Source organism: Panthera tigris, chromosome D2 (assembly GCF_018350195.1).
Source record: "Panthera tigris isolate Pti1 chromosome D2, P.tigris_Pti1_mat1.1, whole genome shotgun sequence".
Taxonomy (NCBI): Eukaryota; Metazoa; Chordata; class Mammalia; order Carnivora; family Felidae; genus Panthera; species Panthera tigris.
The window spans coordinates 24,949,949-24,967,044 of record NC_056670.1 but is presented as its reverse complement, the minus strand read 5'-3'; the positions used below and the strand labels follow the sequence as shown (position 1 = coordinate 24,967,044).

Below are 17,096 nucleotides of genomic sequence, written 5' to 3'. Positions count from 1 at the left end.
CATCACCCACTTTCTCTTCTCCCGCACCCCGATCAGCCCTCAGTTTGTTCTCTGTATTTAAGAGTCTCTTATGGTTTGCCTCCCACCCTCTGTGTTTGTAACGTTTCTTTTTCCCCTTCCCCAACCCCATGGTCTCCTGTTAAGTTTCTCAAGATCAGTGGATACTTTTTAAATGAACCAAAACTCCAGCACTCTTCACTAAATCCTTTTATAATTAATTCTATGTCAGCCAAGTAGATTATTTTCACAAATTTAAAAGAGTGTAGGACTTCCTTCACAGACCATGAAGATTCCTTTTTTAACCCCAGTTTCCTCTCCAGAGCTGCCTAGAGAGAAAGCCAAATGGCTCCCGGAGCCTGTGAAAACTCTCCTTTCTTGGTCTGGGTAGAACTAGCCAGTCCCTGATTCTGTATCATTTTAATGTTAGCTTCAAGTTTACAGGAGCAGCAAAAAGGGACCGCCCTTGTGCTGAGAGGATGAGGTAACAGTGGAGTGGGGCACTCCTTTGAAATCTGCCTTATTTATACAGAATCCTAAGACCTCGTCACTAAGTAGGATCTATTCACTTCGGGAATAATTCTCAATGTTCCCTGGATTAATTCAACAAATAAAGGCAGGATTACACTATGTGTGTATTACTATGCTTCTTAATACACCCCAGAGGGCAGAAAACACTCAGGCTTGAAAGCCAAGCTTATTTATTAATGAAGCAGAGGGAAGGAAAGAAGCTGTGATACTAACTTCCCATCTGGCCAACAGTCATCTTATGGACACTGCCTAGATGTAACTAGCCATTGATGGAATAAGAGTGACTCCCCTTGACCTTTAACTTGACTTCCCAGCGGCACTCCCCAGCAGCATCGGAACAAGGAAAAGCTAAGGAGCTGATCCTCCATGCAGCACCTGAAAAAGCAGAATGCATGCTCCCTTAATTCTAGCATGTACCTCCGATTGAGGTCTTTCCCTTCTACTTCCATCATTAAAGGCAGAGTTCTATCAGGGTGCCTGGGTGGCTCAGTCGGTTGAGTGTCCAACTTTGGCTCAGGTCATGATCTTGCAGTTTGTGAGTTTGAGCCCCGCATCAGGCTCTGTGCTGCTGGTTACCTGGAACCTGCTTTGGATTCTGTGTCTCCCTCTCCCTCTACCCCTCCCCAGCTTGCACTCTCTCTCTCAAAAATAAATATTAAAAAAAAAATTTTTTAAAGGCAGAGTTCTGTCATTTGCTCACCCACCCTCTACGTGCAACTGCTTCCCCATCCTTCTGCCACCACACACACACACACTGGTTGATACATAAGAAACTGATTATTTCCTATTGTTTCAACTACTGTGTCTTCATATATTTTTTAATATGAAATTTATTGTCAAATTGGTTTCCATACAACACCCAGTGCTCATCCCAACAGGTACCCTCCTCAATACCCATCACCCACCTTCTCCTCCCTCCCATCCCCCATCAACCCTCAGTTTGTTCTCAGTTTTTAAGAGTCTCTTATGCTTTGGCTCTCTCCCTCTCTAACCTTTTTTTTTCTTCCCCTCCCCCATGGCCTTCTGTTAAGTTTCTCAGGATCCACATAAGAGTGAAACCATATGGTATCTGTCTTTCTCTGTATGGCTTATTTCACTTAGCATCACACTCTCCAGTTCCATCCACGTTGCTACAAAAGGCCATATTTCATTCTTTCTCATTGCCACGTAGTACTCCATTGTGTATATAACCACAATTTCTTTATCCATTTGTCAGCTGATGGGCATTTAGGCTCTTTCCATAATTTGGCTATTGTTGAGAGTGCTGCTATAAACATTGGGGTACAAGTGCCCCTATGCATCAGCACTCCTGTATCCCTTGGGTAAATTCCTAGCAGTGCTATTGCTGGATCATAGGATAGATCTATTTTTAATTTTTTGAGGAAACTCCACACTGTTCTTCATATATTTTTTAAAGTAACTTTTTTTAATAGGCGGGAAAAGGAAAAGGGAAGGAGAGGAGGAGGAGGAAAAGGAGGAAAAAGAAGAGAAGGCAGAAAAGGAGGAGGAGAAGAATGAGAAGTAGGTGAGGAAGAAAAGGTGAAAGGGGAGGAGAAAGCACTGGGGGGTAAGAGTAAGATGTGGTCTCATTCTATCCCACATCCCCTTCTTCGTTCGATGCAGCATCTAGAGAGGCCTCCTGTCAAGACACAATTCAAAGCACTAGAGGTAAGAGCCAACAAAATAAAGACCCCACCCTCGTGGAATTTCTATTCTAATAGAGGAAGGTAGTTAATAAGTTTGTGTCACCGAGCTCTAATTTACTATCAGAAAAGGATAAGTTTTATGGAAATACAAAGCAGGGTAAACAGATGGAGTGTGAATGCCGGGTTCAGAGAGGGTGCTGTTTTACCCAGAATGGTGGCGAAGGGCCTCTCTGAAGAACGTTGCCCGAGAGCCACGAATGAGGTTCAGGAACCAGCTGGGAAGATGCAGAGAGGAACAGCATTCCAGCCCCATGTCTGCAGCAGAGGTTTTCATGAGGTGATCCTGAGGGACAGCAGGATCAGTACGCTAGAGGGCAGTGATGAGGTGAGTGGTGAGAAACGGGGTCAGAGAAGTAAGCACAGACCAGATGGGGAAGGGCCTGGCAGCACTTGACTTAGAAATGTATTCCAGCTGTTGTGGGAAGCCATATGGGTAGTTTGAGCAGCGAGTGCCAAGATCAAATTGAATGTTTTAGAGCGATGATTTTGACTGCTATGTAGACAGTTTCTGTGGGGGTGAGGTTGGAAGCAAGGAAAGTAATTAAAGGGCTATTTGTAGTTGTACAGGAACAGCCAAGGGTGGATAAGGACTTGTGTGGACAGGAGTGGTAGCATTGAAGATGGTAAAATGTCAAACCTAAGACTGACTCCAAAGTATTGGCCTGGTATATGGTTCCTCCATTTACTACTATAGAGGCGATTAAAAGAACATATCTGGAGGTAAATAAAATGAGTTTATTTTGGAACACACTAGGTTTGAAATGGCCATTGGCTATCCAAGAGACATGAAAGCAACAGCTGAGTACACCAGTCTAGAGTTGAAGGAAGACATTGGGGCTGGAAATATTAATCTGAGTCATCTCCTAAGAAAGACGATTAAGGAGGAACGCCTGGGTGGCTCAGTCAGTAAGCGTCTGACTTCAGCTCAGGTCATGATCTCAAGGTTTGTGGGTTCGAGCCCTGCATTGGGCTCTGTGCTGACAGTTCAGGACCTGGAACCTGCTTCAGATTCTGTGCCTCGCTCTCTCTCTGCCCCTCCCCCACTTGCCCTCTGTCTCTCTCTCAAAAATAAATAAACATTAAAAAAACATTTAAGAAAAAGAAAGAGGATTGAGGAGTGTGGGTCTAGGATGTGAGTAGAGGAAGAAGAGCAAAGTTCTAAGAATCTAGCCTTGGATGCTGCACCATCTAGAGCAAAATAAAAAGGAGCCAAAAAAGTAGACTGAGAGCTGCAGTCAGTAAACACAGTGTTCTAGAAGCCAAGTGAAGAGGAGGAGTTCCTCAAGGAGAGTGTGATCAAATGGGTCACACATTATTAAAAATAAAAAGGGAGGACTTGGAATTACCACTGTATTTGGTTATATGGTAGCCATTGAGTTGGGCCCTGACGTGTGTCTTTTTCAGTGGAGTGGAGATGCATAAAATCCTGATTTGAAGAGGTTCAGGAGAATAAGAAAATGAAAACAACTAGTGTAGACAACTATTCTGAAATTCCCTGTAAATGGGAGCAAAGAAACTGGGCAATAGTTAGAGAGGAATTTAGAGTCACAGAAGCTTTTTGTCTTATGGAAATTACAGTGTGTTTGTATGCCAATGGAAAGATCCAGTGGAGAGGGAAAAGGTGATGGTACAGAAGAGAAGGGAGAGATTTTTGGAAAGTCCTTAGAGGCCAAGTAAATTAGGCCTTCAGTATACAAGTAATGGAGTTGACTGTGGTCAAAAACCCACTGGGCATCCAGAGATGGAGGAGAGACAGTGTATCTGGGTTGGTTAGGAGATTCCATATGGGGAGATACAGAAGTTCTCATCTGATTGCATCTTCTTCCTCCATGAAAGAAAATACGCAGGTTGAGGAAGGAGGCTTGGTGGTTTCAAGAAAGGAGGGCTGTGAGATGGAGAGTCAGTTGATGGCAACTGCAGCGGAATTGCCAGGAAGACTACTGGAAGGTTGTGAGCATGAAAGTACCCAAACAGTGCAAACCCAAATTTATTACCCCATGACCTCCATGATTCTCTTCCTAAGGTAAAATAATAGTATTTTTGAAGAACTTCTATTTCACACACACACACGTTTCTTACTGTCAACATTTATGACGATTTCTAAAGTATGTATTGATAATGATTGGACCCAAACTCTGAAATAAGGATTATATATACTGAACTACCGGAAAAATGTATGTATTTTATGTGAACAGGGATTTTTATATCATTCATTGCTGTATTCCCAGTGCCTAGCACCTAGTTAGTAAATTGAAAATATAGTCATTACATGAGTGAATTATGGTAACACATATCCTGTATGAACACTATACAGGCATCCATCTAACAGTCGATAATAACAGGGTGTCCCAAAAGTCTTAGTGATGTTTTAAGCTTTAATAGCTTTAGAAGTCTAAATGCTATAAGCCTACAAAAAACATCATTTGAAAGTTACATTATTTACATTTCTTATATGTCTACATAGTTTTCTGAAAAATAAGTGTTTAATTGTAATCTTTTGTTTCCATGTTTGTCACAGTGACAGAGCCTGAAAAAATTAAATTATCTAAAACTCATAAATCACAATAAGTATATAAGAGATGTAAATAATTCAACATTCAAATTATGCGTTTGCAATTTCACAGCATTTATTTACACTTGTGAAGTTCTTAAAGCTGAAAACCACACTAAGGTGTTGCGGACACCTTGTATATATGAGCCATTGAACGTGGGTTGATACAGCAGCATATCAGTCCCCATTTCTTGCCAGAGGACATGAGGGAAGAGTCCCTCTTGTCCAGCCTCGACCCTCTTCTAAAGGTCCTGTACAAGAAATGCCTCCTTCTTACCTCCCATTACTGGTCAGAGATGGTGCTGGGCACAATCTTGAAGATTGAGGGCGGGGCTCTTTTGGAAGCTCTACCCTTGCTTCTCTGAATGATGAGCTGTCACTCAGGGAAATTCATTTTCCCTCTGCTGTTAGAGGTCCTCCCTTCCCTGCAGAGCCTACATAGGCAATTTGAAAAAGTCCCGCCTCTTTGGCTGATGGGTCTCTCTTTTCCTGGAATAGGAAGCCAAGGTAGTGACACTTCCTTTGTAACAGCTCCAGGGCAACAACAGACCAGGAGAGAACAGAATTTGCTCAGTGCCTATAGATTTCTGTATAGGTTTTGAACAGAAGTCCGATTCACTAATTAAGTTCCTCTGTTGTAGACAATTTCACCGGAGGCTAGTTAGGAACAAAAGCTTGTAACTTAGCATTTTCACTGGAGAGTTTTATTGTTCCTCTTTCACTTCTCCCAACTAATATCCAGGGAACAGAGGGGAGGAGAGCAAAGACAAAGCAGATGAAGAATGCAGGAGGGATGAAATATCGCCTGTCAGCAGAGTGTGTACAGGCATCGCTGGGCCAGGTCAGCAGAAGAGACCACAGGCCTTCCCTCTGCCTCCACCATGAGGCTTCCAGCTGACCCATCTGAGCTATGGGACCCCCATGCCCACTTTTCCTGCATTCTAGCCCCCCCTATCCAGATGATTCTCACCTAGAACTACAGATTTGTGTAATGTGCTTAGAACAATGGTCAGCACACAGAAATACCAAATGTAGACCTCTTCTGTTGTTCTGCAAAGGGTTTCACAGATTCATATTCTTTTCCCTTTTTAAAACTGAAGATTTTGTATAAAAATCAGGATTCCGGGGCACCTGGGTGGCTCAGTCATTTGAGATTCTGACTCTTGATTTTGGCTCAGGTCATGGTCCCAGGGTTGTGGGGTCAAGCTCCACGTCAGGCTCCATGCTAAGCATGGAGCCTGCTAAAGAGTCTCTTCCTCTGTCCTTGTCCCCTGCTTAAGCTCTCTCTCTCTCTCTCTCTCTAATAAAAAAATGTTTAATTAAAAAAAATTTTTAATTTTAAAAAATGAAAAGCTTCTGCACAGCAAAGGAATAATCAATAACACTAAACAGCAACATATTGAATGGGAGAAGAAATTTGCAAATGACATACCTGATAAGGGGTTAGTATCTAAAATAGATAAAGAACGTATACAACTCAACACAGAAAAACCCAAATAATCTAATTAAAATAGGTAGAAGACATGAACAGATATTTCTCCAAAAAAGACATACAGATGGCCAACAGACACATGAAAAGATGCTCAATATCACTCATTATCAGGGAAATGCACATCAAAACTGCAATGAGATGTCACCTCATACCTGTCAGAATGGCTAAAATCAAAACCACAAAAAACAAGTGCTGATGAGGATGTGGAGAAAAATGAAACTTCTTGCTCTGTTGTGGGAAGGCAAACTGGTGCAGCCACTCTGGAAAACTGTAGGGAGATTGCTAAAAGAGTCAAAAATAGAACTATCCAGCAATTGCACTACTGGGTATTTACCCAAAGAATACAAAAATACTAATTTAAAGGGATACACGTATCCCTATGTTAAAGCATCATCATTTACAATAGCCAAATTGTGGCAGCAGCCCAAGTGTCCATGGATTGATGAATGGATAAGGAAGATATGGTATATATATATATATATATATATATATATATATATATATACACACACACACACACACACACACAATGGAGTATTATTCAGCCATAAAAAAGAATGACATCCTGCCATTTGCAATGACATGGATGAAGCTAGAGAATATAATGTCAGTCAGAGAACGCTAAATACCATATTATTTCACCCATATGTGGAACTTAAGAAATAAAACAAATAAGCAAAGGGGAAAAGACAGAGAGGCAAACCAACAAACAGACTCTTAACCATAGAGAACAAACTGATGGTTACCAGAGGGGAGGTGGGTGAGGGGATGGGTTAAATAGTTAATAGCAATTAAGGAGTGCACTTGCTGTGGTGAGCACAGGGTGTTGTATGTTGTATGGAGCACAGGGTATTCTATATTGTATGCCTGAACCTAATATTATACCATATGTTAACTGAACCAAAATTAGAATTTAAAAATTTAAAAATTAAAGTATGTAGGCAAGTTCTGGAAATCTACTATACAGCATGGTCCCTACAGCTAACAACACATTGTATACTGAAAATTTGCTGAGGAGATAGATCTTATGTTAAATGTTCTTACCACAAATAATAATAATAATAATAATAATAATAACAATAAAGGGGGCAGAACGAAAGTAGGAGGTGATGGCCTTGATGGTATTGATGATTTCATGGGAGTTTACTCATCAAGTAATATATATTAAATATGTACAGCTTTTTACATGTTAATAGTAATAGTTTGAGTGGTGCCAGGGTGGCTCTATCGGTTAAGCATCTGACTTCAGCTCAGGTCATGATCTCGCGGTTCATGAGTTCAAGCCCCACGTCGGGCTCTGTGCTGGCAGCTCGGAGCCTGGAGCCTGCTTCAGATTCTGTCTTTCTCTCTCTGCCCCTCCCCTGCTCGTGCTCGCTCTCTCTCTCTCTCTCTCTCTCAACAACTGAATAAAACATTAAAAAATGTCCTAAAAATTTTTAAATAAAATATTTTTAAAACAGTATCAGGTTGATACTGAAAGGTTACCAAAATAATTACAAGTGTATTGTCATGAAAAACACAAAAAATTGTGGCAAAGAGAAAAAAAAATCTTAACATTTAAATAGTTTGCATATGACCATGATTTGTAACATTTTATAATTGAAATTTTGAGATGCATAAAAATCAAAGAGAAAAATAAAATGAAGAACTGAGAATCCACCACTCATTTTCAACACATTGTTAACAAAAGATGGACATCCTGGTTTCCTCAATTCTCCATTCTCTTCATATCTACCACAGCTTTTTTACATTTTTTATATTTTTTTTACATTTTTTTAAAAATCCAGAAATATATTATTTCACCCATAAATACTTCTGTGTTTATCATTAAAGATTACAAACTCTTTTAAGATAGCCAAAATATCTTTATCTTTGATGCACATAAAAATAACAATTATTTAATACCAAATACAGAGTCAGTGCTCAAATGTTTCCTATCTCAGAAAGGCTTTTACAGTTGGGGCATTTGAATCCAGATCTAAACAATTTATCCTCATTTAGTTTGGACATGTCATGTATTTCTTAACTGTCTTTTAATCTATAGGTTCCTCTTCCCACTTTTTTATTATTTCATTTATTTGTTGGAGAAACTCATTCATTTGTCCAGAGATTTTCTCATATTCTGTATTTGGTGTATTATAGTCGATTGATGTTGTTTAACACATTCCTCTATTTCTACAGTTCCTGTAAAAGCAAAAAGGAAATTAGAGGCTTTATCAGAGTCAGGTTTGAATTTGCAAGAGTAATTTTTTCTCAAGAACAGACCAAGAGAAGGATCCTCAAATGGTCTCCATGCAGATTCTACCCCATCATTTCACGTGACATACTGTGTCTTTCTTTAATTCAGGTCCTTTCCACCATACAAACAAGGAGATAGCATCGGGACAACGTTGCTAGGGAAAGGGGGACACTCTAAAAGTCTCCTCAAAGATTTTGAGCATTCCCAAAAGCAACATTCCATGAAATTTGGTGTAGAGGAAGAAAAAGAGAAACTGGAGATTACATAGCACCTGGAATTTCCTCAGAGCTATTAACTCATAATTATTACATGATCCTCATATGGTATTTTATTAATTATTCACATGTTATTTCTCCAGCTAAATTTTAAGTGCTCTGGTAATAAGGGGGCAGAGTTATGTCATTTTATGTTTATGCCCCTGGATCCTTGCAAAATTCCAGGAACACAGGAGAGTTCACTAAATCTTGTCCGAATATTTGAATTAGTTAGTAGTTACCCACAACCCCATATTTAGTCAGTGCTAAATGGAAGAAGGTAGCATTGAGCCATGCTGACACCTAGTTTACCTAGAGCATCATTGTGTGACATAGAGTTTCTTCTATAGGCTGTCCAAGGAGGAGAGTGGGGATTCTGGAACTCTTTACAGTAGAACAATTCAAGGAAAAAAGGATGTTTAAATGAAGAGAAGAGGGATAATTAGGAGGTATTACTTATGTTCATATATTTGAGGGACACTATCTTTAGAAACACTGTCTGAAACCACTCAAGCTGCCTAAGAACGGGACAGCCTCCCAAAACCAAGCTGTACTTGCAGGACTGGTAAGGGCAGAAGAACCCTCTGCCAGAGGTGCCAGGAGTCGAGATGGGCACCCGCTAAGGACATGTCCAGATGCAAGTGTCTTGTGATTCAAGGTGGACAAGCTCAGCCTTCCCACCAGGTCCTCCTGAGCATAAAGACCCACAGGAAACCAAGTCACAGCCAAAGTATACGTGATGGTGAAATTATGAACCACCCGAGCCAACAGTATGAATACAACTACGCTCATCAGCAAGAGAACCAGCCTCCTTTCCCAGGAAAAATTCTCCATCCCACCTAAGGACACAGAAGCACCCTGGTCACATCATGAGCATGAGGTTCATACACAGCCAGCTCACAGCTGAGAATAGAGACCCCCTCCTCTTGACTCAGTTCAGGAAACATGCCTCCCAGGAGCTCCCAGGACTCCTTCCAAGTCTCTCTGTGGTTACCTTTCCAAGGAGCTTTCCAAGCCCCACCCTCCGTGCTAGCCCCCTGCCTTACTTCTAGTCCATTTCCCGAGCTGGAAAACTTTCCAGTGTCTACCAAAGGCACTGGATATATGCATATAATCATTCTCAGTTGCTACATAAAAAAAAATTTACCATCACAAACCTAGTGGCTTAAAACATATTCATTATCTTATAGTTTCCATGGGTCTGAAGTCCAGGCACAGTGGAGCTGAGCTCTCTGCTCAGGGTCTCACAAGCTGATCTGGTGTTGGCTGGGCTGTGGTCTCATCTGGGGCTCAGGATCCTCTCAGGTCCATTCAGGTTGTTGGCAGAATTTTATTCCTTACGGTTGTAGGATTGGGGTCACATTTTCTGGCTAGATGTCAGCTAGGGGCTGTCTTAGCCACATGGCCCTTCCCTAGGTTGTTCACCACATGGCTGTTTGCTTTCTTCCAGGCCAGCAAGAGTCTCTTAAGGGCTCTCCTGATTAGGTCAGGCCCACCCAGGATAATACGATAAACTCCCTTTTTTCCTCAAGGGTAGCGTAATGACTGAGAGTGATACACATGATGTTCACAGGCCCTGCCCACACTCAACGGGAGGGGACAACTCAGGGTGTCTAAATCAAAGGGTGGGAATCTTGGGGACCATCTCAGAAATCTACCTACCACAGGAAGGATAGCTAAAATGCACTCTTATTTCTTCCTTAAACATTTTCTTACATATTTGTTCATTTTAACAAGTAAAAAATATAACAAGAAAAGTATGGATCTTACTTAAAGGAGAAGGAAATATTCAGCTTATTATTCACTTGATATTACTCAGTGAAACTGGCAACGTCACCCATGGAATGAGACCCAAATCTGGAGCAGGTCGGTAGCCCAGGGAAAGAACAGCTCAGCTCTTGGAGGTCACCTCAGGGCTGATCTGGCTGCCTTAGTCGGCAATTCCCTCCTCTGCTCAGTGCTGGGGTCCACCTGCACCCCTGGGTTCAGACAGCCCTCCCAGAGATTATTCCTACTCTGGGTTAATCTGGTCTGTTCTAGCATACCCCGTATGTTAAAACATACAGGAGGCACTCCTGTGTGTAAGGTTTCTTTCACTCAGCATGAAGTTTTCGAGATTCCTCCATGTTGTTAGCTGTTGTCAAGATTCACTCCTTTTGATCACTGAGTAGTACAAACACACCAAAGTTTGTTTTCCATTCTCTGACGGATGGACACCTGCAATATTTCTGGGTCTTACCTAGTGTGAGCAAAGCTGCTACGAATATTCTGGTACAAATGTCTTTGTGTACATAAGTTTTCATTTCTCCTGAGTCAACATTTAGGAATAAAATGCATGAATGTATGAATGTCTCTCAGTGAGAGACTTTATATTCTCAACTGAAGTTTACGAGATTTCCAGACGTTCCAGTTCTCTGCTGACATTTGTAACTATCAGGGTTTTTAAACTTTATCCATTTTGGTGAGTGTGTAATGGCACCTCACTGCGATTTTAATTTTCCTTTTCCTGATGACTAATGATGTTTTTTATGTGATTATTGGACATTTGTGAATTTTCCTCATAAAAGGATTGTCCAAACGCTTTACCCATATTTTATTGAGTAGCTTGGCATTTTATTACTGAGTTGTAGGACTTCTTCACTAGTCCTTCCTTAGATCTATGTTTTGCAAATATTTTTCCCAGTCTGCACCTTGCCAGTTCATTTTCTGAATTGTGCCTTCTGACGAGAAAAAGAAGTCTTATGTCTTTTAATCTTGTTTATGGTTTTTAAATAAAGGGATTTTAATTTCAATGGCATCATATTTCTCAGAATTTTATGATTTTTAATCTTAAGAAATCCTTCATATCCCAAAATTATGAATAGCATCTCCTATACTTTTTTCTAAATCCTCATAATTTTTTTTTAATATCTGGTGTCTTCAATCCATCTGAAATTTGTTTATGAGGTGGTTTGAGGTTAAGCCTTTTCTCCTTGTGCACCAAGATCTCAACCACACATATCAAGGACTCTGCTGTCTTCTCTCTTTGCCCTTCTTATTTTCCCTTTATAAATTCTCCATCAGCCATTGGTTTCCACGGGCCCCATAAGCAAGTATGCACTGATGAAGCCAAAATGTTTCTCTAGCCTATGGTGGTAACTCCATGGGCTCCTCTCCCTACACACACTCCTGTCATCCAACCTAATGGCATATATTCCTATATGTGTATAAAGCCTGACCTTCCTTCCCCTCCACTGCCATCACTGTGTCCAAGCCATTATTAATGCCTGATTTGGAATGCAGCCTTAGCCTCTTGACTGCTCTTCCTGTTTCCACCATCCCGCCAGCATACAGAATGGTCCTGTTAAAACTTGTCAGATCACGTCATCCTTTGTTCTAACCCTCCAAACATTCCCATCACCAAATAAAAGGCAACTTTCTTACAACAGCCTGCAAGGCCCTCACGGCCCAGACACCCCCTTTCCTCTCTGTCCTCCTCTCTCCCCACTCTCCCACTTGCTGACCCCTTCCCAGACTCATTAGCTTACTTCCTTGCTTCTGAGAACACCAGGCATTTTGCCCCTGGGTTTAGCAGTGGCTGTTCCCACTTTCTGGGATGCTTTTCCCTTACATCTCCATGGCCCATTCAATTGCTCAAATCTTACTTTCCCAGTAAGGGTTGCTTTACCCACACTTTTAAAATTAAAACTTATGCTTCTCTCCACTCTCATCCCAGTCCCCATATACTACTTTATTCTACAGCATCCGTTATTGGCTAACCTACCAGATAATTTACTTACTACATTTATTATTATTATTTTCCCCTCCAAATAGAATATAGGCTCCACTAAGGACCAGAGATTTTGCCTTTATGTAACTGACACTACTACCTAAAGTGGTCCTTAGCACATTCCAGATGCTCGATAAGTGTGTTAAATCGGTAGTGACCAAATGCACTCAGCCTTCCCTAGGCTGTCCCACTATTAAAAACTGCACTTGTATTATTTTTGCCAAAACCACTCCTATTTTACCCACAAGAGATGACCAGAATGTGCCTGGTTTTGTTGCAGTGGTGTCCCTCACCTCCATCTCCTGTCACCACCTTGCCATCCCCACAGGCAGCTGAGGAGCTTGGTGTCCTGTCTTTGCTGAGGCCACTGCAAAGTCTCCCAGAAGCCTCTTTGCCTCTGCTTTGGCTCCCATTTAATCCTTCCTTCTCACTCAGCCACAGGGATGTTTCTAAAGTCTACACAATCTTGCCCCTTGTTGGCTCATGACCCTTCCATGACTCCGCTCGCCCGATTCAGCCACCAGCCACGCTCGTGGGCTCACTCCCTACCCAAGCTTCCCACGTCCTTTCTCCTTGACCTGAAAGTAACCCTTCTTCGCCTGGCTGCTTCCTCTTTCTTCTTTAAGGAACAACTCGAATTTCTTTTCATTCTAGGTCAGATTTCATTTTAATTTCCTTCTTACCTACTCCCATTACCCTAGCGTTTAGCCTTCCAGTTGTAATTTTTGGTCTACTCCTCCATATTCCCGAATGCATTGTAAACAACTCTGGGGCAAGAGATAATTTATCACGAGGGCCTAGCACAAAGTCTAGCACACAGTCATAATAAGTGTCTCATAAGATAATAGGGAACTTTCTGGAGAAATGCTTGTAATTCTTTCTCCCATCCTAAGTAAGTTCCCCTGTTGTGAAATGCCTTAGAAACGACTACATTGTGAGCAATTAAATCCAGTGGAGACTCAATGGGACTCAAAGGTCAGCCAGATTCAGGTGAAAGTGTTAACTCTTACAATTTGATATTTAAGTGGTATAGACAAGAGCCAAACTGGTTATTTTCTATTTTCTGGTTATTTCTATTTCCCCCTGAAAAGAGGATACGTTCAGATTTTTTTTTTAAAGCAGCATGATAACCACTGTAATGTGTTTACATTTTCAATCATTACACAGCAGGTGCAAGCTCTTCCTGCCTTTATTCCTACAAGTCCATGAACCTAGATGCCAGGCCCATCCTCTCTGGGTAAAGTGTGGATGTGTGAGGGTAACTGGCCTAAGCCTACATTAAAGAAAAAGATTTTTTTAAAAAAGACACTGAAACATTTTTAAATTACCAAGACTGTAAAGTGCAGTTTCTGAACACACATCAGGAACAGTCCCATCTGCAGTGGGGTCAGACAGTGGGAGAGAAGCCCAAGTCACCCCATCTCTCCTTCCTCCGGGCCTGACGTCCTCCTGGGTTGCCATTCGTCACACTGGAAGAAAAGAGGCTACAGTCATAAGTTCCTAGTTGCTGAGAACCATAGAAAACTTCACACAGTTAGGTTTGGCCAAACACGTCACCACTCACACACCATCTTTCCTCTACAGTTGAGCCAAAGAGCAAAGACACATAAGCAGAGGATGAATTCGCAAGAACAAAGCTTTATACACGTAATCTGCGACAGAAAGTTTGAGCCCACTGGAGCAAATGAGTAAGGACAAAGGGGCAGCTATAAGCAGCAGGGGGCATCCACCAGTTCCAAAATGAGGGGAAAATTGACCCAGAGCTGGGGTTGGCCAGACCAACGGTCAAAGTCAGGAAGGGGTCAGCTGATGATACATACAGAAAGAACTCTCTTCTACTCTCCACAGTGTAACTTCTCAAGTCTTGGTTTCTGACCAGCCTCATCTGCCCCACACCCTCTGACACACACATCCCCCGAGGTGTGAGACCTCCAGCTTGTAGTAGGAAGGAGGAGGTTAAGTTTGTTTGACATAACTAGAAGGGAGAGCCTCTTCCCAGCAAAGCGAGCTCCATTCGTGGAAGCTTCTGCTTCTTAATTACTGAGATCTGCAGATCTTGCACTATGAGAGGATGAAGACTTGGTGTTCCTTCACTTCTGTCTCCCACAAGCCCTGGGTGGTGCCCCGAACAGAAAGCTGAAGCCTACTCTGACCACACCAGAGTTGGAAACACTCTGACCAATGGTAGAAACAAAAGTGCCTCTGAGCATAGGTATTTTCTCAGTCGTGCTGCCCCCTAAAAGTCGTGCTGCCCCTCTCTCACCTGGGTGACCAGGTATTCTGACTGCAAGCAAAAGTAGAAATGCCTCCCTAAGAATGTGTGGCAATATCACTCTCTGACTGTAACACAAGTGCTTTGACCATGAGCATCCCAGGAGCTCAGAATGGTGGTGGGAAGGTCACCAAGCACAGGTTTGGTGATGTCCCCTTCTATTGCACCGCATGGGTCCCCAGTGCTCTGACTGTAGGTGGAAACACGAGGGCCTGCAAGCATAGGAATGGTCCTGGCCGCTGCAGCTTCTAGAGATGGGAGTCTGGCCACATGTGCCTCGGATGCTCTGATCATAAGCACGAAGAGACATATCTCCCGGCACGAGACTGGTGCTAATCCCTCCCACTGCAGCCCACGTGCTGTGGCCAGGGGACCCTGGGAAGTCTGACAAAAGGCGGCAAGAGAAGCACCACCCGACATAGGATGGCGCTGGCCTCTCCAGCTGCAACGGATGTGCTGTGCCACAAAAGGCCCCAGCTGACCGGACTACCAGGAGACACAAAACTGTCACTTGACACTCATTTCTTCTCAGTGGTGCGGACTCCTCCAATAGTCACAGATGTCCCTCTGCCCAGCTAGCCCCAAGTGCTCTGACTACACACAGGGAGGAAAAGGTCTCCCAGGACAGATGTGCTCTCTGTAGAAGTAGACTCTCTGTGCGCAACCGGGGTGCTATAGGCCAGCAGGACCTGAAGCTTGGATCTAAGAGTCCTTAACTAGAGGAAGTAGTGACCGCTTCATCCTGCGCCAAAGCTGAGTGCTCCATCCTGGAGGTGGGGCTTGGGCAGCTAACGCCACCCCAGAGCTGTTGCTACCCATTAGGGCTGCAGATCCCACAAACACAAATTGATCTACGGGGGTGTTCAGAAATGGTGAGCTATTATTCCCAGTCCTGGGCATCCTGGCGGCAGCTGTAAAGCCAGAAGTAGTAGCTGTAGCACTGGGAAAATGCCCGAAGTGTCACCAAAAGCTGGCTGGGTGCTGACAGGGATGCCAAAGGGACAATACGGGGCTATCAAATCCATAACCCGGTTGAGTTGTGCTGCTATGGGTGGCTGGGCTGTGGCTTGTGCTGGGGCCGCCTAGTCTCCAAAAGGAAAAGGGCTGCCGTCGGGCGGCTCCAGGCCGCAGCCCATCACAGACCCCCATTATGGGCTGAGGGGGTGGCTCCAGAGTCAGGGAGTTTGAAAGTCACGTTTGGGCTGCTGACTGTGAGGACAAGCTGGCAGAATCGAGCCTGAGGCAACGCTGTGCATGAAGTACATGTTCTCAGAACCAGAAAGTGCCATGGAAAATAAAAGTTCTCCCTGGAGCCCAGGGGGAGACCTCAAGAGGAAAGTCTGAAAAATGGAAGTGGTGTCCGTGTCAGTGACACCAAATTCCAAAGGAGGCTGGGAGGCTGACTCTGCAGATATGCTTGTTGCAGAAGCAGCGACAGACTGGCCGGTGAAGACTGAGGTGGGGGTGACTGGCGGAGACGTCCGTATGAAAAAGTGCAGATAATCCACACACATAGGCATAGGTGATTCCAATCTCCAGGAGGCAGGCTGAAGAAAAGGACTGAGGTGCTAGGAGCGTGGGGAGATCCAAACAGGAGATGCCACAGCTACGACTGACGGACAGGAACGCAAGGCCTCCGTTCTCATTGCTAAGTAGGGCCCCAAAGATGAGCTTGACCCTGAAGGGAGAAAGAGAACCTGCATGAACAGCAAAGGGAGAATTAGGAATTGTGCATCTCATTTCACAAGCAATCTTAGGTATGGGAGCAGACGGATGGGGCCTGGCAGGCAGGTCAGCCAAGTCCGTGACTGGTAACGTTCTAGTGAGCAGGATGGGCACTGTGACAGCGGCTGAGGGCAGGCTGTCCAGCAATGCAGTCAGAGGTGGCCTCAGTCTCATCTCTAAGACCTTATTAAACCAGGGCCACTCAGCCGTCTTCTCCAAACCCAGGTCTTCGGCAATGACTGGACAGGGAAGCTGAGGACGGGAGGGCAGCTCACCTTCACCCTACGACAGTGGCAGAGGCACTGAAATTTCCCATTTGTAGGGCCCACAGCTGGCACATGGGGTGACATCCTCCTTGACAGGCGTGACGGGGACCCTCACTTTGTCTCCTTTGACGTCGGTGAGATGGAGACTGAGCCAATGGCCTTCAACAAGAACCACCTTTGTCAACCTCTTGAGAAGTGGCTGCAGAATGAGACTGGCCCTGCTGAACCTAGGTCACTCCTCCAAAGGGACCTCCCGCAGGGCAGGTGTCCTCCCTGGGACACCTCCCGCAGGGC

The 17,096-nt window shown here is 43.6% G+C and overlaps 1 long non-coding RNA gene across 2 annotated transcripts; it reads right to left on the bottom strand.

Moving 5' to 3' along the window:
- Positions 1-8,152: 8,152 nt before the first annotated feature.
- On the bottom strand, positions 8,153-15,405 carry LOC122231951. Of its 2 annotated transcripts, none has more exons than XR_006209261.1 (2): positions 9,928-15,405; positions 8,153-8,461 (listed from the first exon to the last, which is right to left on the bottom strand). It is a non-coding gene; the product is annotated as an uncharacterized LOC122231951 (long non-coding RNA). The 2 variants fall into 2 exon arrangements; XR_006209260.1 differs by having other exon boundaries at positions 13,868-15,405.
- Positions 15,406-17,096: the final 1,691 nt, after the last annotated feature.